A 24,685-nucleotide genomic window follows, 5' to 3' on the forward strand; every position below is an offset into this window, starting at 1 on the left:
CTCATAGAAGGCCAAGCTTCGGCCGCCGCTCCGGCTCGTCGCCGGCGCCTCTTCCGGCGACCCTAGCCTCCCATGATGCCCCTGCCAGATCGGCCACTTCGCCAGCGTGCCGTAGCTGCAAACCGCGTGCATTTTGGTGCTGTGCAGCGCCGTTTAGGTCACCTCCGGCGAGCCCTCCGCCGCGGGCCTGGTCACCGGCGACCACCCTCCGGTGGGGGTCGACGTGGCAAAGCTAACCCAGCAGCTCAGGACTTAATCACTCGCTGACAAGTGGGCCCAAGGCCAAGTCAAACCTCAATTAGGGCTGGTCAGCGCGGGATTAGTCCCAGAGAGGCTGACCAGTGGGGCCCCCCTGTCAGGTTTGACCTGAACAGGTCGACTGACCTGCTGACGTCAGTCTGATGCAACAATTAGAATTTCTAGTATAAAACTAATTCCAGGAAATTCCTAAAGCTTGTAAAAATCATAGAAATTAATCTGTAACTCCAATGAAAATAATTTATATATGAAAAAGTATCAGAAAAATTCAAGGATTTTGATTATGCTATTTTCAACTATGTTTGAAAAAGTTACAGAACCCTAAATTGTGGAATAAGGAATAATTCAATTCTTATAATCACTTTTTAAATGGAATTTGCAAAAATATTCAAATTTCATTATATTTACAATGTTCACCACTGTCCTAATTACAAATCAGTACCATAACATGACATTTCATGCATGTTAACATCAAGTTGATCTGAGCATCAGGTAGAATCAATTAAACCGGTATCCGAGAACACCCCGTTTGAATTGCTATTCGAATGTGATTCAAATCAACTCTAAACCTAATACATGTTGAAAATAATAACTTATCACCTTGCATTCTCATGCCATGCTCATGCATCATTTTGAGTGCATATGATTGTTATTGAATGTTGCCATTCATTTCGGTAGGCTCCGCACCCCGGATTCCACCGAATATCTGTCTGACGGATATCGTTCCTCCTCTGGGCAACAAGGCAAGCAACCCTTTTGATCATCCCGATAAATCCCTTGTTCTTGCTCCTGTACCTATTTATTGCATTTAAGATCAAATGCTTCAACTGCTTTTGCCATGATAGTTGAACCCACTTCCTTTGCATGACTTAACCTTGTCACAGTAAATAGCCAAACCTTGCAACCTGGCATACCTGGTAGTTGCTTGAGCTGTGATGTGCCTTATCCTGCTATGCATGCTATGCTTAGAGTTGTGTATGGTCTGTCATCTGGGAGATGAACAGAATTGTGGAACGTGTTTGGTGAGCAAAGGTTGTGTGTTGAACTTGAGTTGGTAAAGGTACCGGTGAAAGGCCGTGTAGGAGTACATGGCGGGTTGTTTCATTGGAACCGTCCTTAGGAACTGAGTTCCGTGTATGTATTCCAAGACTAGATACTACCACATGCTGGGCCCTGAAATATGACCCCGCTCGGCCTATTAATCGCGTAGTACCCGGTCCAGGAGTTGCAAGTAGTTTCTGGTGTTTATAGTAATGCTGGAGGCCGTGCATGGTGCTGACCTGAGAGGTGGGCCGTGATGCGGTAGGCAGTGGCACGGTGTACCAAGTGGCACCCGGATGGTGGGCTTGGGAACCCTGCGCACATAGTTTGAGGCCATGGCGGAAACCTCGGCCGGACTTCCGTACGGGTTACTCTCAGATAGGCGATAAACCTGGACTAGGTACTAGTGTGGTTAACGGTCATGGCCGACTCCCTCGCTGGGCTTCCGCTTGAAGGTTGCCGAGGTGCATGACGTGCACATGGCGATAAGTGGCGAGAGCGTGTGTGACGAAGTACACCCCTGCAGGGTTATGATCTATTCGAATAGCCGTGTCCGCGGATATGGACTACTTGGAGACATATGTTGTTCATAGATAACTTCAATGGCTACTCATAAAATTTCCAAGATAAGCGTGAGTGTCGTGGACGGCATTTCCGTACGGAGACGGAATGATTGCACGATAGTGTATTGTTGTGGTGTTAGTGGACTCGTGTGCGAGAAATCAAGTTGTCAAAATTATTTAAAAAATGCAAGTTGTCTAGCCACGAGTCAAATGCTGGCTTCCCGCATGAAACCTCACAATACCTTTTGATACCTTGCATGAGTAGTTGGTCATCCTAAAGTCTTGCTGAGTACCGTCGTACTCATGTTTGATAAATAAATGTTGCAGAGGTTGCTAACGACCCTAATGGAGGGTTCTTCGTAGACATCGACGACGACGAGTAGCTGGTGTCCCAGCTACGATCTGGCCCTACGTCGGCTCTGTAGTATAGTCAGACCATGTGCCTTCTAGTTGCCCTGTCTGTACGAGACAGTTTATAACTCTTCCGCTGGCTTGTAATTGTATGACTGCTATTACGGGTCGTGAGACCCTTAATGTGTAATATTATGTGTGTGGCTCTTCCGAGCCTCTTAAATAAAGGTTGTATGTTTATGGTTATGTTGTGATGCCATCGATGTATCTATACATATCGGTATGCCATGCGTACGTGTGTCGTACTTGATATGTATGGGGTTCGATTACCTAGTCGTGAACCTTAGTAGCACTCCTTACAAGGAAATGCCCCTTTGTGATCCAACGAGCCTTGGTAGTTCGCTACTGCTCCGGACACATTGGTTGACCGGCATGTGTCCTTCTTAGCTGCTGTTTCTGTCCCCTTTGGGGAAATGCCACGTGATGTAATGGAGTCCTTGTAGCTTGCTACGACTCGTCTACATTCGCCGATGACCGACACCTGCTTTGTTGGGTCATGTATGCCTGTCCTTGTGCGGTACTGCCACTTTGGTTTAAGACTAGACATGTCGATCCGGGTTCTTTGACATTGGATTGCTAGCGACACTATCGCATACGTGAGTCAAAAGACGCAAACGGTCCCGGCTAAGGTAAGGCTGCAGCCGTGGAGTTAACCGTGCGTGAGACCACAAAGGGATGCGATGTGTTACAGGCTGGATTCCTATGGCTTAGGATCGGGGTCCCGACAGACGCGTGCCCGCGCGCACGAGAACCGGCCAAGGTTGCGCGGTCACGGATGCTCGACTCCTCGCAATCTCCCTTTGGAGAAGATGGTTCTGTAAGTCCAAAACCATGTCCTGAGACCGTGGTTTCGACCCCAGCCCCTATCTGCACCCCCATGCACGCCATGGTGAGTCACCGGTGCTCCCGAATCATCTCACCGTCGTGGGCCTATTTATAACCCTCCCCCTCACTCCAGCACCCCTCTGATAAGCTTCACCATGACCACTAGCACCTCCCTAGCCACCCTAGCAAACCAGCAGATCCCCAGTGCTTGAGATCGACCGAGGCCCCTACGCCTCGGAGCTCCGGTCGATCTACGTTTACACGACGGATCTTGCGGCCCTCGACCCACCAAACTGATCCCCTCAACCCGAGGAAGCTTTCCCCCAACTCGCCCGAGCATTTCCGTGCCTCTAGCCACCTCCTCGACCACCTCCCGAAACTCCTCCGCCACGGCCTCCTCGTCGCCGGAGAACCCCTATCTCTCCAACGTAATTCCGACCACCAGCAGGTAGGCGACCTCATGGTAAAGCGATTCCAGTCCTTGTTGGGGCTTGAGAGCATCAGCAGCCTCGCCGACGTACTCCTCCTCTCTGGCTAGAGGTAGGAGATGACCCCGACAGGTGTGCCCCAACTATCGGTGGCCCAGCCTCGTCTCCCGCGCTCTCCACAGCCACTGACTGGAGGGCCCCGCACCTAGGCAGGCTGTCGGCTGGCCATGGGCCAGCCCAGTTCCAGGCCGAGCCAGGCCACGGACTTAGTCCATTTTCTTTTATTTTTAAAACCTGATTTCTACGATTTTTATAAAAACATTTAACCAGTGTAAAAATATAATTTTTCCACTGTTATTCTTCTAAAAATATGTAGTATTTAATGATATGATTGGATGAATTTTTCTACAAATATTCTGTTTTACAATAATAAAAAGGACTAAATTCGAATAGTTTTGCTTCTGTTTGGTTAATTTTAAAAATGTTCCTTCAAAAGAATTTGAGGCAAATATTTTTCAAAATGACAACTTAGATTTATGAGTAATATTTTTTTAAATGACCTTGTGATATGTTTCTGTGTGAGCTATTTCTTATTTATTGTTTTATTGACGATAGAAAATCCGTGTGACGAGGGAATCAGAGCGGAAGACCTTGAAGACCCCGGATACCTAGCTGACCAAGGCAAGCAGCCCTTTGACCATGACTGAGCATACGTTATATTGCATGTTAAGATAGCAATTATTCCCATTGCATATGATCATAAGTGCCGGTAAATCATTTGATGTGATGTTACCGATGGCTCCTCCGGAGCACATGTATTGAGCTTGATCCTACCCCTTGAGGGTCACACTATTTTCATGTTTACAAGTAATACTAGAATAATAGCATGAGCATGTTGTTGACATAAATCAAAGGTTTGTGAAAACCCCGTCTGGTTCCACTAATGCCCGAGGGTGATGATGAGTTAGGTGGCCACTTTTGGTGAAGTGGTGCACCCGGTATTTGTGTGAGTATGGTTTAAAATATGGGATTAGATATATGATGTGTCCGTCGTCCCAACCTTACCAGTACGACCAGGTTACCCCTTATGGGACGGGGCTATGTTGATTACTCAGGTCGGTGCTAGCAAAGAACCACATTACTAGTGGTGGGAGTGATGTGTGGTGACTCTCGTGATGGGGTCGTGCCAGGTAGGACGAATTTGCCATTTTTATGAGTTCCAGGTACACCGTTGGTCCCTCGATGGTTGATACTATCCAGAGTTGGTGCTCGTAAGACGTACAACATGTGGGCTGGGTACCAATCGAGTGGACCTCTTTGTCTAGTATCGTCAGGGGAAAGGCATTGATCGATACTTACCTCGGGTATGATATATACCGTGAGTCGTGGATGACACGAAAGTTTCCCGGATCTCGTGGGTCCAGCGTACTACCTCGGCAGAGTGTAAAACTATTCGAATAGCCGTGTCCACGGTCAAGGACAGTTGGGTAATCCTGCTTAAACTACGTCGAGTCGTTTCCGCATAAACCAAGTGTGTGTGTGTGGTGATGAAAAAGTTGTTGTTATGAAAGTAGTGATATAACCAAGTTTGGTAACTTGGCATGTAGGGTGAGCCCGGATGGTTCAGCCCTCGACCGATATATTGATATCTGTAACCTGTTCTTCAAAAGTAATTCTTTAATTTGATGCATATTCATGATCATTCCACCAAGAGAAGTTCCACCAAAGATGCATGTTATTGTTATCCTTCACTTTCATTGTTCATATCATGGGCTGTTTGCGAGTACATTCAAAGTACTCATTGGCTTGCCACTAGTTATGTTATTGACTAGACACGGAAGGACCAGAGTTTGGAGACGAGTATGTCTTCGGAGACGCCCTGCGAACTAGGACGCTTCCAAGTCAGAATTCCTGTCGGTGTAGGCTTGATGGCATGGGAACCCGCTTAGCCCCTATGATTTTAGCTTCTAGTTGTATTTGAGTGATTTGACTTTAGGCCCTACCTTGTGAACCTGAGCATTCGGTCTTGTGTTGTAATAATCGGTATTTGGATGTAAGACTCTCTTATTCGGTATCTGTGTTCGGTGAGCATTGATCTCTGGGATCACTAAGCACGGCGATCTCGACTCGTAAGTTGGGGTCCCCACAGAGCGACTCTGGCAAAGGTAGAACCAACACTCTTTAACCCAAAGGGCATTCGTACAAAACAGTACGTGCCGCATGGGGTTATGATAGATGTCTTTTCCTCATCCTCTTTGGCCATAAAAATCTGGTGATATCCGGAATACGTGTCCATGAAGGAAATCCCGTTGCACCCGGAAGTGGCGTCAACTATCTGATCAATGCGCGAGAAGGGAAGTGGGTCCTTTGGGCATGCTTTGTTGAAGTCTGTGAAATCAATACAAGGCCTCCATTTCCCATTCTCCTTGCATACCACTACCGGGTTAGTTAAGCACGTTGGATGAAGTAGTCCTCGGACCAAACCTGTCGTTTCCAGCTTCTTGATTTCCTCGGCGATAAACTGTTACATCTCCAAGGCCTTCTGTCTAACCTTCTGCTTGATGGGTCTAGCGTGAGGGAAGACAACAAGGTGGTGCTCAATTACCTCTCTAGGAACACGGGGGATGTAGGAAGGTTGCCAGGCAAACATATCGACATTCACTCGCAGAAAGGCAACGAGCATGCTTTCCTATTTGTCACTAAGGATGGCGCTGATGGTGAATGTACCATCAGAGCCATCTACCCTTGCAGGAACCTTCTTCGTCGAAGGGTAGGAGACCTTGGGTTTCCTACTAGCGGAACTCTCCGGAAGGTCATCGAGGGGTGTAGCGCACTCCACGGAGGACCACATCCCGGAGTCCTTGCGAGTGTTTCCTATAGACTTCTTCTCCCTCTTTCGGCTTCTAGCAGGAGCAGATTCTCCTGCAGCTTCAGCTGCCACCGCATCTCGGTACATATGATCTATGAAAATGATGGCGTCTTTAGTGTCACACGGGATGGAGATTACTCCAATGGGGCCTGACATTCTAAGAACATTGTAAGCATAGTGGGATGCTCCCATTGATTTTTCCATGGTTGGGCGCCCAAGGATTCCATATATATCGTATGGAGAGCTCGACCACATTGAATACGACCTTTTCATTCCGGTAGTTGACCTCCCCGCTGAATGTAGCCGGCAAGGTTATCTTTCCCTTTGGTTGGCCTCAGCCGGGGTTGATATCTTGGAATGAACCCGTCGGCTCGAGCTCGATGTCGGGGATCTACAGTCTCTTGACCACCTCGGGAGAAATCAGATTCATCCCTGCCCCACCGTCAACTAACATTTTCCCGACCTTGAGGTTGCGGACTGTCGGGGAAACCAACAACGGTGGACACCCGACCATGATAACGGGGTCAGGGTGACCCTCTCCGTCAAAGATGATAGGAGTGTTGGACCACTCGAGTGGTCTTCAAGTCCCTGCCACCGGCTCCATGGTGGTAACCTCGCGCACCCACTATTTGAGCTGGTGGTGAGAGGAGTGCAAGAATGCACCCCCGTAAACACACATGGCATCGGTTGCCTTCTGTAACTCCTTGTTTCTGGAATCCTCTCCATATTCTTCGTCGTCACTTGCATCATCATCTTCTTTCCTCTCGTGGCCTCTGGTAGGCTTTTCCTTTTGATGTGGGGCCTTGCCGCGGCAGCCTGCTCTGTCACCACGGCCATTCCCAGCAACATTATATTGCCCCATATCCTTATCGCACTTCTCATATGCAGCCTTCTGCTTCTTAGAAAGCTGCTCAACTTGGCGGCATTCATGGATATCGTGGCCCTTGGTGCGATGGATCTTGCTGTCTGGCCCATCGGACTTTTCGGCTTTCTCTGTCGCGGTGGCCTCCCGGCAATGAGCACACGAATCAGGTCCCTTGCCGGGGGTCTCAGCTTTCGCCTTATTGCCGGCACTAAGACTGCCAGAGCTTTCACATCAACACTGCATTTCCCTTGCGCTTCTTATTGCTCTTCCGGTTCGTCCCCTTTGACCCGGGGGCATCGTTGTCCTCATCAGAGTCGACTTTGATGCCCTCTTCCTCTTTGGGGAGTCGCCTTCCTTGTTTAGTACGAGCACAATTATCCGCCAATGTTTACAGATCGTTGACGGTCTATGGGAGTTTGACATTCATCTTGGCCCGCATTCTCCTGTTGCGCACGTTCAAGTGCAACACGGCAATCACGGATGCGGGGTGTATCTCCGAAATGTTGCAGTGTACTTTGTTGAATCTGTGGATGTATATTTTCGCAGGGTTTCACCCTCCTTATGCGGGAGGACCTGCAAGTCGTTGGCTGTCTTGGCTCAAGGTGGCCACCCGTGAAGGCACCAACAAACTCTTTGCATAGGTCAGCCCATGATGCAAAGGAATTCTTTGGCAGGTGCATCATCCATGATCTCACATTTGGCTTGAGCGCTAAAGGGAAACAGTTGCCGAGTACCTTCTGATCTCTTCCTCCGGCAGCTTGGACGACAATCGTGTACATGCCCAAGAACTCTGCCGGGTTGGGCTTCCCATCATATTTTTCCGTCAACTCGAGTTTGAAAGCCCGGATCGACGGCAAGCGAACCTGCCGCAGCTCGCGGGTGAAGGCGGGACACCCGATCTCATAAGGTATGTTTTCGCCCACATGGGGTGCAAGGTTGCCAGCGTTTACGCCGTCGCTCTTGTCGGATTGACGGCGTGCTTCCCGGCATCGTTCATTCGTGGTGCGTGCGTCCTCCTTCCTTCGGTCTTCCAGGACATGTCGCTGCTCACACGGGCTGGTCGAGGCCATAGATGTCTCGTCGGGCTTGTCGATGCGTGGGGCTTGCCGCGGTTGTCCTTGAGATTGCTATCAAGGAGGGGACTGGAGCATTGTCTTGGTCTCCTCATCACGACTGTCTGTTCGGGCCGTCGTTGCCGTCCATGGATGACTGGATGATCCTACTTGCTGTAATTTGCCGGCTTCGGCGATTATGATCAAACTTTGGATGGTGGCTCTCCACTCGTCCATCTTGTCACCGCAGGGGGGGGGGGGGAGTTTATCAACATCTAAGCTCGTTCCATTGCCTCCGGGGCCGTGTCCGTCATGGGCAAAGAGGAAGACCGCGACTTGGATCGACTTCTGGAAGAACCAGGAGGAGCCTCGTCGCGTCCTTGTCATCGTGCGCCGGTCCACGTGGTGGCCTGGCATGGGGGAAGCTAGTCACGTGGATCCGTGCCTCCGCTCAGCACTCCATCTTGCTCTGGACGAAGCAGGCGTCGAGTAGTCGCGCCCATAGCCGGCGCAGCTGGTGGACCACGGTTTCCGTCGAACTAGGCACCACTACCAACATTTCTTTTGAATTATTGATTATTCCTCGTATCATTCTTCATCTCTTGCAACATTCAAGGATCAATGGTTTTACTCGTTTGTCAAAGATGCAACTAAGTATTACCTCTTCCTTTGCTCTTCCTCTTTTCCTTTGATTCTAATATCTCGGGGCGTGATCTCTTGTTAGTGTAGCAGAGTTGTAACAGACCAGAACCAATGCTCCAGAAGATTCCCCTTGTATTCTGTTATCATTGTGTGATTTATTTGGTTGTTGCATTCAACATTGCATCACTCGCATCATGGACATTGCACCGGCACTCTCTTGCCGTTACTTTTCAAAACATGCATCCATTGTTAGTTGCCAGTTCTCTCCATTTTTGTCGTTGACCGTTTCGATACCAACCATACACACATGCGCCCCGGACATCGTCAAAAATATTGTTTTTAAAAATGTGTACAAAATATTCTCAGAATGGATGTAAACTTGGCGTGCGGTCTTATTTTAATATATGTAGTCTGCGTGCCAACTTTCGTCGCAATCAGAGTTTGTTTGATACCGGAAATGTTAAATATATAGCGACACTATAGCCTGTTTAATTGTCGGAAGTTTTCACGTTTTAAATTTTTTTCACGGGCCACAAACTTCCCTGTCATCTCAGCCCAACATACCCTACATAGCCCACTAACCCAGCTTGCCCCCACCCCCCCCCCCCCGCATGTGATCGGAGCCATCGGATCGCGATCCATCGGTCTGAAAACGGGCAAAATCCTCTAACCCTAGACCCCCTTTTCTATTTAAACAACTTATCCCTGCCTAATTTAGCATAAAATCCTAGCCACCCTCAATCCTCGCGCCCTCCAACCACCAGCCACCTCCCACCTCCAGGCAGGCGCTGCACAGGCCCGCCCGAGCCCACCAAAGGCCCACCCACGGCCTGAATCGCAACCGCTGCCCCCGAACGCCCCATATCAGGAGAGGAGCTCCCGATGTAGAGCAGGAGCAGCCGCCATCCCCGCCGCCAGTGCCTCCCAGGACTTCGCATGCTCGTGCCATCGCGTTGCCTCGTTGCACTCCGCCGCCCCATCGCTGGAGCCGCCTCGGCCGAGCTCGCCCATTGCCTCATCTTCGGTCGGCGCTCGGGGATCCCGCCTTCCTGCGCTACCCCGCATGCCCCTCGCTGCCGTCCACCAGAAATGCTCGCCGGAGGCAAGCCGCTGTCGTCGCCAGCCCCTCCCGCTGGCCATCGCTCCACCTCGGGTGCTTACCTGCTCGTGGGCCACGTAGGCCGCATAGGGAGCGTGGCCCAACAACTGCCGCGGCTAGGCCGAGCGGCCCGCACCTTGCTTCAGGCCGAGGCCCTGCTCGGCCTCCTCTGCCTCAACCGGGCCATGGCCCATGGGTGAGCTCCCCCCTCATGTGTTATTTGAAGCGTATAGAAAGTTTCACATATCCATCGTCCAGAGGATTCGGGCCGTGTCCTTTTTTTCTGGTGCGATTTTGCTAATTATTGCGAGGACATGCGTAATTTCAGAATATTGTATAATTTAAAAATGTTGACACCATTTTATCCGTGCATCGTATGAAAATAATAAAGATCTGTAAAATGCCATGAATTTGGTGTAGATTAATAATATGCCACTTTCATGCATTTTAAAAATACTTAAATGTGTTGTTTAATTTATTTTGCATAGATGCCCTATTAAAATGAATTAGTTATTAGCAAATTAAGCATGCCTCGGATGTAAAAACTTAATATATGGAAAGTAGTTAGAATTTTCTGTAGTTTCAAAATAACTAACTAGCATCCATGTTAAAAATGATAAAATTCATGTTTTTATTTAATTTGCATTAAATGCCATGCTAAAATGGTTTAATTCATACCTAATTAACCGTAGCTCCGATTAGAATGTTTTACATATGTAGCTTGTTTTGAAAAATGTGTAGAATATCATGGTAGTATTTATTTTCCTATTTAACAACTCTAAAACTTTGTTTTAGGCACACTTGTAGCAATTTCAAAATTACATGTGGGGAATTTCCGGAATTAATATTTGTTGTTCCGGCCTCATTTAAACTTGTGTAGAATGTCGTGTCGTGTCATAATATTTTGTGCATCCGTGTTTCATGTGAACCGTATTAGTTTGGTCTTTAATAAATATAAAATATGATTAGATCATATCTGGATAGATTTCGACATGAACATATGGGGTCATTACGGAAGTATTATAAGTGTTTCCGACCTCATTTAAAATGCCTAGGTAGTGTAGTTTATTAACGATTCACCTTGTGCCATGTTTAAACAACATTTAATATTGTTGAGTACATAAACGGGAGTGAACTATATAATTAAAATGCGGAGTTTCATAAATATGCAACTCGTTGCATATTGAGCTTCATTTAATGTGTAGTAACAAATTGTTGTGCTTTGTCGTGTCATGCTTAATTAAACCGGACATGCATCATATTTGTTTGCCCATCATATTGTGCATATGTTGTGGTGTTATCGTGTGTTGATTGTTTTTTCGGATTGTTTCTTCTTGATAGAGTTCCAAACCGCTTCAGAGAGTGAGGATCCGTTCGACTATGTTGGTTTGTCTCCTTCAAGGATACATTCTTCTTCCATACGGGATCACACACCAGATGACAATTAGCCTAGATACCATTACTATCACTGCCATGCTAGTTGTCTCGTTTCTGTTGCTATGTCTTGCTGCCTACCACTTGAATGTCAGCCTCCTAACATTGCCATGAAAAACCTTTAACCTTTCGACAACCCAGCAAACCATTGTTTGGCTATGTTAGCGCTTGCTCAGCCTTTTGATAGCTTTGCTAGTTGCAAGTGCAGTTCCTTGCATGTGAAAACATGGGTTTTGTTTTATATAACCATGTTATCACCATATTATTGCTATTCAATTTGTTGCTATTTATCAAGCAAGTGAAGTTGCTTCCATGTGAAGGCTTGGTATTTTGGCTGGGTGTTTTGCTCTGCTTCTGCCCCTTAGATTCAGCTACGGGTGTTATCTTCCATAATTGAGCGCTCCTAAAATGGTTGGGGTTGTTATGGGGACCCCATTGATTTTTGTTTTGGGATAAATCTCATCTTGCAAGGCCCAACATTGGTACTATATTTGCCTAATAACTAATGAACCGCATATGGAGTAATTAACTCGTGGATAATAAATCAACCCCCCGGGGCTAGTGCACCTCATGAGTGTTGGTCTAACTAGCTCCCTGGGGCAACTCGGTGTTTTGGCGTGGTAATCATAGCTCATCCGTCGTGTCCCAAGAAAAATATATGCGGCTCCTATCGGGATTGTCGACACACCACACGGCCTTGCTGGATTTGTTTTACCTTCCTCGAGCGTCTTGTGCGAGGGATTTCGAGGATACTTTGGGCTATCTTGAGGTTGAGGTTTCCAATAGGAACCCGAGGAAACCACACGTTTTCAGTGGTTCAGGTCATTCCGGTGCAGTGTGTGGACTAGTTGCAGCACCCCTACAGGGTAAATCTTTCGGAAAGTTCTGCCCGCGGTTATGTGGCAAACTTGGCAACTTTGTTGGACATACAGTTCTAGATAACTTGAAGTAAACTTATTGAAAATATGACAACTGTGTGTTTAACCATGACTATCTCTTCTCGTGAGTTCTATATCGGAAGAGGACACGGTGGGTTTATGTTTGACGTTAGTAGGTGTTCAGGATCATTCATTTGATCATCATTAGTTCACGTCCGTTATGCGTAGATCATCCCCCTTTTATTCTTGTACTAGTAAGTTAGCCACTTATATAAATGTTAGTCGCTTGCTGCAGCCTCACCACTTAACCATATATCACCTATTAAGCTTTGCTAGTCTTGATACCTTTGGAAATAAGATTGTTGACTCCCTGTAGCTCACAGGTTACTACAATAACAGTTGCAGGTACAGGTAAAGCAGTACTTTCGCGTGAGCGCGATGATTGTGCTCTTTGGTGTTCCTTCTTCTTCTTCTTCTTCTACATTGATCTAGGATGGGTTCTAGGCTGGCAGCCTGGGATAGCAATATGGATGTCATTCTTTTATCGTTTTTTTCGTCCGTAGTCGGACCCTGCTCTTCTACATGGTGATTGAACATGTTGTTATATTGATGTGATCTTGGTGTAGCTTGTGGTGAGTGTAAGCCAACATATACTCATCTCTTTTGTACATGTACTTGTAACGATATCCATTCTTGCAAAACGACGAGATGCGCTTCTATCCCTATCGAGGCCCTCGAGCTAAAATTAGGATAGGATTGCATCTTGGGTGTTAAAAACCTTTTTGGGAAACTTCAAGATTAGGCACATTTCTCCACTCACGACGTGTGTGATAAATCTCTGATTCTCTGTTGCACACATGATCAAGCAAGAAATAATGTGTAATATTAACATCACAAGCACACACGGTTACTTCTCATCAAGTGTTTGTGATAGTTTCCTGATCACACACGATTTGGTAGCATGAAATCTTTGTGCTGTCGTGCCCATCGTAAATGTTGCTCAAAGATGAATGCAAGTGATAGATAATCATCTGAAACAGGTAGTACGAATGCGCACTTAGATGCTATCAAAGAGGGTCCCGTAGAACTAAATGTGTGTGACAGTACTGTTATCGTACACGCTTTACAATTATGATTTGTTTGTGATGTGGCACACATCGGAAATGGTCCACCGTAGAATAGCGTGTGTGATGATAATGTGTTATCTCACGAGTTGCAAGGATAGGCCATATGGGAAATATGCCATATATCAAATGGTGGACTCATGATTCTAGTTGGTCATGGATGCAGACATCCAATATGCTTAGTTTTGCAAAAAATTTGCCGAAGATGGACCCCCTATCACCCAGAAAAGTAAGCCATCAATTTAAAACTATGTCATAGAAAGGGATTAAAATCCGTTTGTTTAGGACGTCGCTACACCTATGTTCATAACGCCATATGGGATGTTTTGTTTTCACACAATGTCATTCAGATTAACAAACATCGACGCAATGATTCAGTGTATGATTCATACATGGGTGGATAAATATGTCAGCAAAATATCCAAGGCCTATGTAGACGACATGGTTATCAAAACCAAGGACGTTCGGTATTTAATCAGGGATTTGGGTGACATATTCACGAGTCTCCGGGTATATCACATTAAGCTCAATACGAAAAGTGCATCTTAAGGGTACCGATAGGTAAATTGCTCGGATACATCGGTTCCAATAAAGGAATTGTCGGTGAAGGATCGACACCTATGGGTGGCCTCAACGCTCCCCTTTTGCTAGTTTGGCGGGGAGAGGGGTTGCGGCAAGAGCAGAACCAACAGTTAGGGCACGACAAGATCTTTTTACCCAGGTTCGGGCCACGTGGTGCGTAAAACCCTACTCGTGCATGCGTTTAGTTATTCATTTTGGGTCACTATAGATCTGTCCCTTTTTACAGCCTTTTGATTTGCCAAAAGCCTAAAAGCTAGTACTACTGAGCCTCGACCCTCCTTTTATAGGCAAAGGGGTCACCACAGTGGCTCAGTGGGTGAACGGTGGGTTCACGGGTGAAACAGCACCGACCGACAGTTACAGTGCTACTGCCTTGTCAGAGCTGCAATAAATGCTTCGACACACTTCCCTGACCATGTTAGGGGGGGTGGACACGTTCCCACACGTGGTAATTCCGGAGCGTTGCGCTGGCGTGCGGGCGGACGCATGGCTGATGCATTGTCGGTGGCGTGCTCACAAGTGGAGGCGTTCGCACGTAGCGAGGGTGCCCTGGGCCCGCTCCTCCCCTCGGGCTTTTCTCTTTCTTCCCGGCAGAGTTACCTTGCTGGGGTTCTTCCTGTTCCACTCGGCAGGGAGGTGATGGCCTGCTGAGGCCTTGTCAGCCTTCCCGGCAAGGGTGGCTTGCCAGGGGTCAGTCTTTCTTCCTCAGTGGGAGGGTCTCGCCGTGGCATTGTCTATCTCCCTGGCTGGGAACTCCTGCCGGGTTCTCTTCATCCTTCCCAACAAGCGAGTGCTTGCATGGGCTTGCAATCTGCACTTGGTGGTTGCTGAGTCTCGCATCCTCCCTAAGCCCCAGCGACATGCCTTGCCGCCGCGGAGGGGCTGCCAGTGTCCGTGCACAAGTCTGGGGCACTCGAGACCCCAGTCTTTAGTGCACCGACAGGTGCCCCTGGGCCTGGGCCACACACGCATGCGAGGCGTTGTTGGGCCACACAAACGGGCTTATCGGAATCGAGCTATTACAGGCTTTCTTTCCCCACGTCGCGCATTGAACGCACGAAGTGGGAGAGTGCGCGACATGCGCACGGTGGCCTCTTTACCCCTTGAAAACGCCTCCGCCACGTGTAGGACATGCGCAGCGGCAGTCGGGCAATTGGTGGTCGTAGCCTTAAAAGCCATGGGCGTGGATGGGCCCGCCCCCGCATGCATTGGTGCATCAGGGCAGTTTCTTGTTCCGCTCATGACTTGAGGGCGATTGGGCGAGAGGGGTGGTGGCTTCTGGAGCGAGGAGGGTGGGCCTTCGAGCTTTGCCCTATAAATTAGGGTGTTTGCGCGGAGGTTTTTCCCATCCATCTCACTCTCAAAGCTATCAGGGCCTATCGCCTTGCCTTCTCTTGTTTCATTCAGCCTTGCCGGTGGCGCCCGCCTCTAAAGATGGTTAGGGGACGGGGCCGTCCTCCTCGGCTACCAGGGCGGCAAGGGGATCCCTTTCGGATCATGCCACGGCTTCAGGGGCCACAGCCAGCGGCAGCCTGGTAGACAGTCGCGGGAGAGGCTCGTGTGGCCGAGGACACCGGGGTCGTGGCCGAGGGAGGCGGAGTGCTACTCTAGCGTCTCCACCTTCTCCTGGGATTGGCGGGTACTCGGACGGGACGGCGCTGGAGTTCGCCGTGGGGCTGCACGGCGTTCTCTGGGGCCATCTGCATCTCCCCCGCCCTTTTGCTAGGGTGATGGAGGCCGCTAGGCCCCCTGTCTTGTGGTTGCAGGCACACGGATACTCCCACGGTGCTATGGAGGCGCGCATGGAGTACCCGAAGCACCACTCCATGCTGCTAGGGCGGGGCTGGTAAGCTTTCGCCCGCGCCCATAGCCTCGAGGATGGGCATACCCTCCGTTTCAAGTTAATGGAGGGCGATATGCTATCCGTGAAGTTTTACGGGCGCTGAGGTGTGCGTCTCGGCTCCAGCGAAGAGAGCTCGAGCGGCGCCGAGTGTCCCTCGTCGAGCGATAGCGACGAGGAGTACAACGACGGCAGTGGCGCTCTTGGCAGGTCAGGATCTCGAGGGGTCAAGTCGTCGTACGACTCTCCGAGCTCCGACTGACTGTCGGCCCTGCTACCGAGGCCCGCTCACGCCTCTCCCCTTCCCGCCGGGGTATCTCGCCGGAGCTGGCATCGGTGCCTTGTGTTCGAGAGGGAGGCACCTCCGCAAGATCTCCCTTCTCCATGCCCTTTGCTTGGGCCACCTCACTGAAGCGGATGATGGCCCCCCGGCTCCAGGAGGAGGTGCGCTCATGGGCTCCGGATCTTTCGCCCCTTCCTGTGGCTTGACGAGGCCGAACGCGCTCTCGTCGGTACAATCCTTGTCCTGGAGGATCCAACATGGATGTACCACGGGCCTTGCCGCGTCTTGTCTTAATGAACTCCAACTCCTCCGCGTAGGTCCCTCCTCGTTAAAATACAAAGTCTTTAGGTTAGGACAACAATGCTTTGTTAGTGGTATCAAATGTATCCAGACAAATGAATGAATAGTTGCATCCTTTATTCGACTATCATTTTGTATGATGATTTCCTTGCACTTTTTGGAAGCTTGTCGGCTTGACTTATCCTGTCGCGAGCCCTTAGAGGAGCGGATCCTCAGAAAACTCATCAGAGCAGGTCATCACCGGCAAGACTCCTTGCCGCACTCACTGCAACCATTTAAATCGTCGAGCATGGCTCTAGGCGAAATAAGGTGCTACGTAGGCGTCCGAAATGTTGAGCGAATTCAAAACGAGATAAGGGCGCTCTAAGGTCGCTCAAGTCATTGGACAGGCTCGAAACGGAGTCGGAGTGCACTGATCCTAGCACGGTCCATATGCACGTGGGGTTCTCATACAAAAGTCGATATTTCCAAAGGATACAACTAGTCTACCAAGAGTCTGGTAAGGAGTTTGATTCTGTACTTATCTTGCGTGTCACGGCATTCCTAGCCGCAGCATCTGAAGGTGCTGCCGGTGAGGAGTATCCATACCCCCGGCAAGCTGACATTGCCTCGAGCGGCCTTCTTTCCGACGAGGTTTTTGCCGGTAGCCTTTGGCCACTCTGGAAGAAAGAGTCATGCTGGGGCGTAACGCTTTCTTATGTCTTTTGTAAGAGTTTTGCTGGCAGAGCCCCCGAGCGCATCTTTCCGACGTCATAATGCTCGAAGCGGAAATGCGAGCCAGAGGGCGCGTAAGGTGGTGGTTCGGGGCCTCGGACGCGTCCTGTATGACCAACCAGCGCTCCGGAGAGGTGCGCCGATCGGAGTGAGTGTTGGAGGCCTGGTTGAAGCCCTTCCACCAGCACTCGCATAGCACCTATGGAAGCACTATGATCTCTTGCGCGGGCAGAGCAGCCACTGCTTCCTCCCACTCAGGGAAGATGTAGCGGCGAACTGGGATCCACGGAGCCAACGAGCGGCTCGTCGGATCAGGGTGGCGCTGATGCTGACCTTCTTCCGATGATCCTCCCTACGTGGCGCGCCAAAGATGTTAGTGAAGGATCAAAACTTTTGGGGGCCTCAATGTTCCCCTTTTTACAGGTTTGGCATGGAGAGGGGTCGCGTAAGCAGGAGAACCAACAGTCAGGGCCCGACAAGATCTTTTCACCCAGGTTCGAGCCGCGTGGTGCGTAAAACCCTACTCCTGCATGCGTTTAGTTATTCGATTTGGGTTACTATAGATCCGTCCCTTTTTACAGCTTTTTGATTTGCCAAAAGCCTAAAATCCACCACTACCGAGCTTCGACCCTCCTTTTATAGGCAAAGGGTTCACCATAGTGGCTCCGTGGGTAAACGGTGGGTTCACGGGTGAAACAACGCTGACCGATAGTTACAATGCTACTGCCTTGTCAGAGATGCAATAAATGCTTCAACAGACTTCCCTGACCTCGTCAGGGGGGTGGACACGTACCCACACGTGGCAATTCCAGAGCGTTCCGTTGGCGTGCGGGCGGACGTGTGGCACATGCATCGTCGGTGGCATACTCGTCAATGGAGGCGTTCGGAGGTCGCGAGGGCGCCCTGGGCCCGCGCCTCCCCTCGGGCCTTTCTCTTTCTTCCCGGCAGAGTTACCTTGTCGGGGCTCTTCTTGTTCCTCTCGGCCGGGAGGTGATGGCCTATCGATGCATTGTCAGCCTTCCCGGCAAGGGTGGCTTGCCGGGGCTCAGTATTTCTTCCTCAACAGGACGGTCTCGCCGTGGCATTGTCTATCTCCCCAGGAGGGAACTCCTGTCGGGGTCTCTTCATCCTTCCCAACAAGCGAGTGCTTCCCGGGGCTTGCAATCTGCACTTGGTGGTTTCTGAGTCTCGCTTCTGCCCTAAGCCCCAGCGACGCGCCTTGGCGCCGCAGATCGGATGCCGGTGTCTGCACACATGTCTGGGGCACTAGAGACCCAGTCTTTAGTGCACCGACATGAATCAATGCCAACCCAGCCAAAATCCGAGATCTTATTGGGTTGGTATTACCCACTAAACTCAATCACGTTCAAAAACTTGCAGGCTGTATGGCCGCCCTCAGTCAATTCATATATCGATTTGGAGAAATGGCCTTGCCAGTGTATAAACTCCTAAAGGAAACAAATAATTTCAAATGGCCCACTGAGGCAGGCGATGCTTTAGAAGAAACTAAAGAAATCCTCGCTACCAACCCCATACTTGCAGCACACGAGTAGGCGAGCCGATGTTGTTAGACATCTCGGGCACTAATTAATACGTCAGTGGGGTCCTTGTATCTAAACGCAATGCTAAAGCCACTAATTTCAAGTGCAAAGGCCAGCATATTTTGTTTCTAACGTACTGACCCCATGCAAAACGAGATACCTAAGTATGAGAAGATCGCCTAATATTGGTGTACTTAAGAATGCGTCCCTTAGTACCCTGACTTGTGCATACACGACAGCAGTCTCTGGCCTGGCAAGCCTTGCCGGGAAGATACTGCACTGAAGAAAACTCAAGAGAAGACCGAGACATCGGCAAGCTCTCTTATCGGATATGAAGACACGACAAACTCTGTGCTCGGCGGGATCCCACTACCAGGCTACTGCTCCACCTCATCAGGCTAATTGTCCTCCATCAATAAGGTATCGAGAGGGAATGCTATTAGGTAGGGCCTGTCGGGGCACATGGCAGCTCTGGGAATTACATCAACTTCAATGACACCCGTCCTAATGGCATGATGGAAGAAGAAGAGGAAGTTAGGCGAATGACATAGAATGAGATATTATCCTTGATGCGGAGCAATGCGAGCATGCTAACTCACGGTGCATTTAATGCACCCACCCAAATCCGTTAGGTTTAGGTATTTACCACTGTAGCATATGTCAGTAGTTTGATTACTGTTACAACCACTAATTACCCTTGTGTAATTACCATATTAGCAGATGTGGTAACTCCTTTACCTATAAAAGGAGGTCCATGGCTACCTTTAAAAGGGTTGAAACTCTTCTGATGTTCATGCATAGTAGCTCTCTCGAGCACCTTATCAAGCTGTTGCACTCCTTGTAATTTGATCTACTCAAATAATCCACAAATCACACATGACGTAGGGTATTACGCCTGGGGGTGGGCCAAATCTTTCTAAACATTTGCATGTGCAGTTACTGTTGCTCATCACACACGTATATACCCATAGTAGAACTCCAAAGGGCCTTGCGGAAGGCCATAGGATCGATCCCTACCCGGCGCGCCAAACGTGCCGAGGTACGACAATCTATGGGGCTGGCAAGGCCCGTTTTTCATTCTATGATGGGGATCTACATGCACAAAGTGCAACACTAACTTCACACACAAGGTTTAGACAGGGTAGGACCCCCCTAAGGTGTAATACCCAACATCATGTGTGGTTTGTGGATTATGGGAATAGCTCACTTTACAAGGAACGTAACATCCTAGCTCGGTGCTCGAGAGTGCTACTAATGCAAATGAGCAGGGTTTTGGACCCTTATAAAGGTAGACATGGACCTCCTTTTATAGGCAAAGGGGTTGCCAAAGTGGATAATATGGTAATTAGAGAAGGGTACATAAATAGTGTTTTCAACATTTGTCAAACTACTAACACCTGCTATAGTGATGCATACCTAACCCTGACGGATTAGGGCAGCCGCATTAAATGTGCCTTGAGGTGTCACACTGGAGTCGTTACCCGACAAGGATGGTCTCTCCTTTTGTGTCGTTAGTCCAGCTACCTATTATTCTTCCGCCACGCCATTAGGATGGGTGTCGTTAAAGTTGATGTAATTTCCCACAGCCTACACATGCCCAAACAGACCCTACCTAACAGCATGCCCACTCGACACCTCATTGATGGGCGACTATTAGCCCGATGAGGTGGAGCGGTGGATTGGTAGTGGGATCTTGCCGGGCATGGCAGTTCCAACGACTAGTTACCGGCAGAGCTACCAGTAACTGCCAAGAAAGTTGTCAAAAGTAACACATCAGTTGTTAGTGAGCAACAAGCTCCGGCAGGACCACACATTCTTTCCATGGAATCGAGCGCTCCCACATCATTATAAATGCCTTTATTCCTTGTTGTCGAGCCACAAGATCCATCATGTGCACAAAATATTGGTCAGTACCTTCAAACAGGAGAACTTCCCGACGAACAAGAAGAAGTGATACGTCTCCAACGTATCTATAATTTTTTATTGTTCCATGTTGTTATATTATCATCTTTAGATACTATTTGGGTCATAATACACCAATTTATACTATTTTTGAGCACTAACCTATTAACCTAGTGCCTTGTGCCAATGTTTTTTGTGTGTTTTTTGTTTTTCAGCTTTACATTACCAGACGAAGTGCAATTGCCACAAACTTTTTGGTTATTTTTTTGGGACCAAAAGAAGACCTGGAAGCTTCGGGAGGAGACTTGGAGTTGCACGAGGAGCCCACAAGGCAACAGGGCTTCCCAGGGGGGGTCGACATGCCCTGCTGCATTGTCGACTCCCTTTCGCCCCTCTTGCCATGTTCTATGTCTTATAAATTCTCTTATATTCCAAAAACCCTAGAGGCATCCACGAAAGACTTTTTACACTGCTGCAAGTCTCTATTCCACGGCGATCCCATTCGGATCTCTGTTCCGGCACTCTATCGGAGGAGGATCGATCACGGAGGGCGTCTTCATCAACCTCGGTGCCCTCATGATGATGTGTGAGTAGTTCACGTCAGACCTACGGGTCCGTAATTAATAGCTAGATGTCAATTCTCTCCCTCTCCCGTGATCGTCAATACAACGATCATCGCATCTTCACTTTGATCTATCCGATGTAGTTGTTCTGTAAGGTGTGTTTGTTGGGATCCAATGAATTGTGGGTTTATGTTTAGATTATTCATGAAAAGTATTTGAGTGTTATCTGAATTATTATTGCTCTTATTTGCATGATCATCGTAGCTCCGGAAATCTATCCGATCTCATGAATTGCTTTGGCCAAACAGTTTGATCTTTCTTCAGTGGTAGATGTGTGTTGTAGTGGGTTCAACCTAACAAATTTCTATATCCCAGTGAGAGAAGGGGACCAGTTATGTCTTGTATTCTTGCCCCTAAGGATAAACCGATGGGGTTTATTCATATTGATTGAGTTTACTTTGCCTACATCATGTCATCGTTCCCCAAGCATTACTGTATTTGCTTAATACTCTAGATGCATGTTGGATAGTAGTCAATAGGTGGAGTAATAGTTGTAGGTGTTGGCACTAGTCATCCTATTTTCTTATGGACGTGATGCCTATATACACATGATCATTTCCATGCAAATTACAAAACTATCCCCTGTTCTATCAATTGCCCAACAGTAATTTGTTTACCCACCATGTGTTGCTTTCATGAGAGATGCCACAAGGGAACTATACGGCCCCTGGGTCTATTCACTTATATATTCACAAAACTTGTATTTTCCTTGCTGCCTTCTTTTATCTTTTATTTTAGTTACTATTCGCAATAATTATTTACACAACTCACTTGCTTGAAAATAACAAGATCAAGTGGATTGACAACCCTCTTCCCGTGTTGGGTGTAAGTTGTTTGCTCTTTTGTGTGAAGCTATTGAAGACGGTTGAGGATTGATATTCCCATTGGTTCGATAAACCTGGGTTTCATAATTGAGGGAAATACTTACCCGCATTGTAATGCGATAACCCGTTCCTCTTCGAGAAAAACCCAACGCATATCACAAGCATCATGAAGGATTTTCGCCGTCGTTGTCGGGAAATATCATCACCAACTATCAAGTAAATTCACGCAAATAATCATTCACTTGTTCTACTTTCCATCTGCTATTATAACTTGCTTGTATCAGAATAAATAAAAATACAAAAATATTTTCCTTTTCTTGCTTAGCTTGTCACTAGTTTGCATATATAGTCTCAAGCTTGCTTGAAAGTTGCTTTCATGTCTCGGATTAAAATTAGTGATGCCTCCGCCTATAGTGCGGAAGCTCTTGATTTTCAAACATCACCTTGTGATGAGAATGCTAAAAGAAATTTTGATGGAGTTACTAATGAAAAACTTCATGATCTTGAAGACGAGAATCCTCCTAAGGTAGAACCTATTATGTAAAAAAAGAAACTCTGTATTGGTAGTGGTAATATTATTGGAAAGAGTGTGATTCAAGATTTTTTTCACTTGTGCGTGATCATTAGAATTGATATGAGATTCTATTATTTTGATAACTATAAGTTATGCGGATGGTATATCTTTTCTTGTAGTGTAATTGGAGAGACAATTTGTGCACATGCATCCTTTCATACAATGGTTATTTCTAGAATTCTCTAATATCCATGAACCTTCCACCAAACATCTAGCTACTATGTTTTCTCATTATAGGGTTAACGACGAGTGCCCACCCATAGAGGCGATTTTTTATGAGTTGGAAGAAATAAGAAAACTAAGATCCACACGCTATGTTGCTTATGATGAGAATCTTGGAAAGAAGGTTCCTCCTAATGTCTTAGTTGATAAGATTTCTAAACACAATGATCCATTTTCTATAGCGAAACTTGGATTGGGTTATGAGCTTGAAATATAATTAATAAAATACCTCTACCGGAATTTATACAACGAGGACCTAACTATCACTTATGAAAAAACTAAAGATGAGCATCATGTTCCTCCTGAGGCAGATCTTTCGGATCGCAGTGTTGAACTATTTAGTACCTAAATTATTGTTTATTCACTATTAGAAAACTTGATTCCAAAAGGAGGGAATATGTTTATATCATGATGGGTCATTCTCGCAAGGATGAAAAAACTTGATCATATGCATTATACCTAGCTAAGGGCGTAAAACAATAGCGCTTGTTGGGAGTCAACCCAATAGTTATCTTATTTTTTTGATTTTAAATTTCTTATTAGGTGTGATGACATGATTATTGCCTATATAATGATTGTTTTTTTGTTTACATTATTGGTTGTGCCAAGTTAAACCTTTGGGATTACTTGTATGATTAGTATAATTGATACGGTACAAAAACATAAACTTTGACGTCCAGTGCAGAATTTCTTTGATTTTACTGGAACATCTTTTTAAGTTGAATTCATAACAAAATATTTGTGCACAAATGCATCAAGTCGTCCTAATGTTTCAGAAGTTTGGGATCTACAGAAGTATGGGTTCATTATAGATTACTACAGGCTATTCTGTTGTAGACACAGTCTGTTTTTACTTGCATAGTTTGCTTGTTTTGATGATGCTTTGGATTGTATCGGAAGGTATAAGCCATGGAGGAGATAGAATACAGTACCTATTCTACAATAATTAAATATGAATCAATTTCCAATAGTACCTAAGTATTTGTTTTTGTTGGTTATACTAACAGATCTCACAAAGTTTTGTTGAGTTTTGTGTGAATAAAGTTTTCAAGTTTTGGGTGTTATCAATTGGGGACGGAATAAAGAGCAGCAAGACCCTAAGATTGTGATGCCAAAGGCACCGCAAGGTAATATTCTAGTAATCATCAACCGTATAAGCTTGGGGATACCCCGGAAGGCATCCCCTCTTTCGTCTCAATCCATCGATATGTCACTTGAGGCTATAATTTTATTCATCACATGATATGAGTTTGCTTGGAGCGTTGTTTGCTTTTTACTTTTAGTTTAACACAATTATATTTTGTTGGACACAACAACCTGAGAGAGATACACATCTATCATGATTTGTTAGAATACTCTTTGTGCTTCACTTATATCTTTGGACCTTAACAATTGCTCTAGTGCTTCAGTTATATCTTTTTGAGCATGGTAGCGTGTAGATTTTATAGAAATATTTGAACTCTCGTTCCTCACTTATGTTTGTTTGAGAGTTATTAAACAGTTTACGTGATTTACAAGGGTTATAAAGCTAGTATAAAAATAATAGGTATTCAATGGATGATAATCAAAACCATCATGTAGCACATAAAAGAAAAATTATGGTTAACGATATTTATGTGGTAATATGAAAAGGTGTGAGTGCATCATTGTTGATTCATAGGAGTAGCGTTACTTAGAGATGTGAATTCGTTGATTCTCCAAATATTAAAAGGCGCCACTAGGGTGTGTGGTCATTTCCATTCCTCGTTGAAATCCTTGTGTTGTTTCTAGTCGGAGTCGCTGGATGATTAA

The sequence above is a fragment of the Hordeum vulgare genome, chromosome 5H (assembly GCF_904849725.1).
Source record: "Hordeum vulgare subsp. vulgare chromosome 5H, MorexV3_pseudomolecules_assembly, whole genome shotgun sequence".
Lineage (NCBI taxonomy): Eukaryota > Viridiplantae > Streptophyta > Magnoliopsida > Poales > Poaceae > Hordeum > Hordeum vulgare.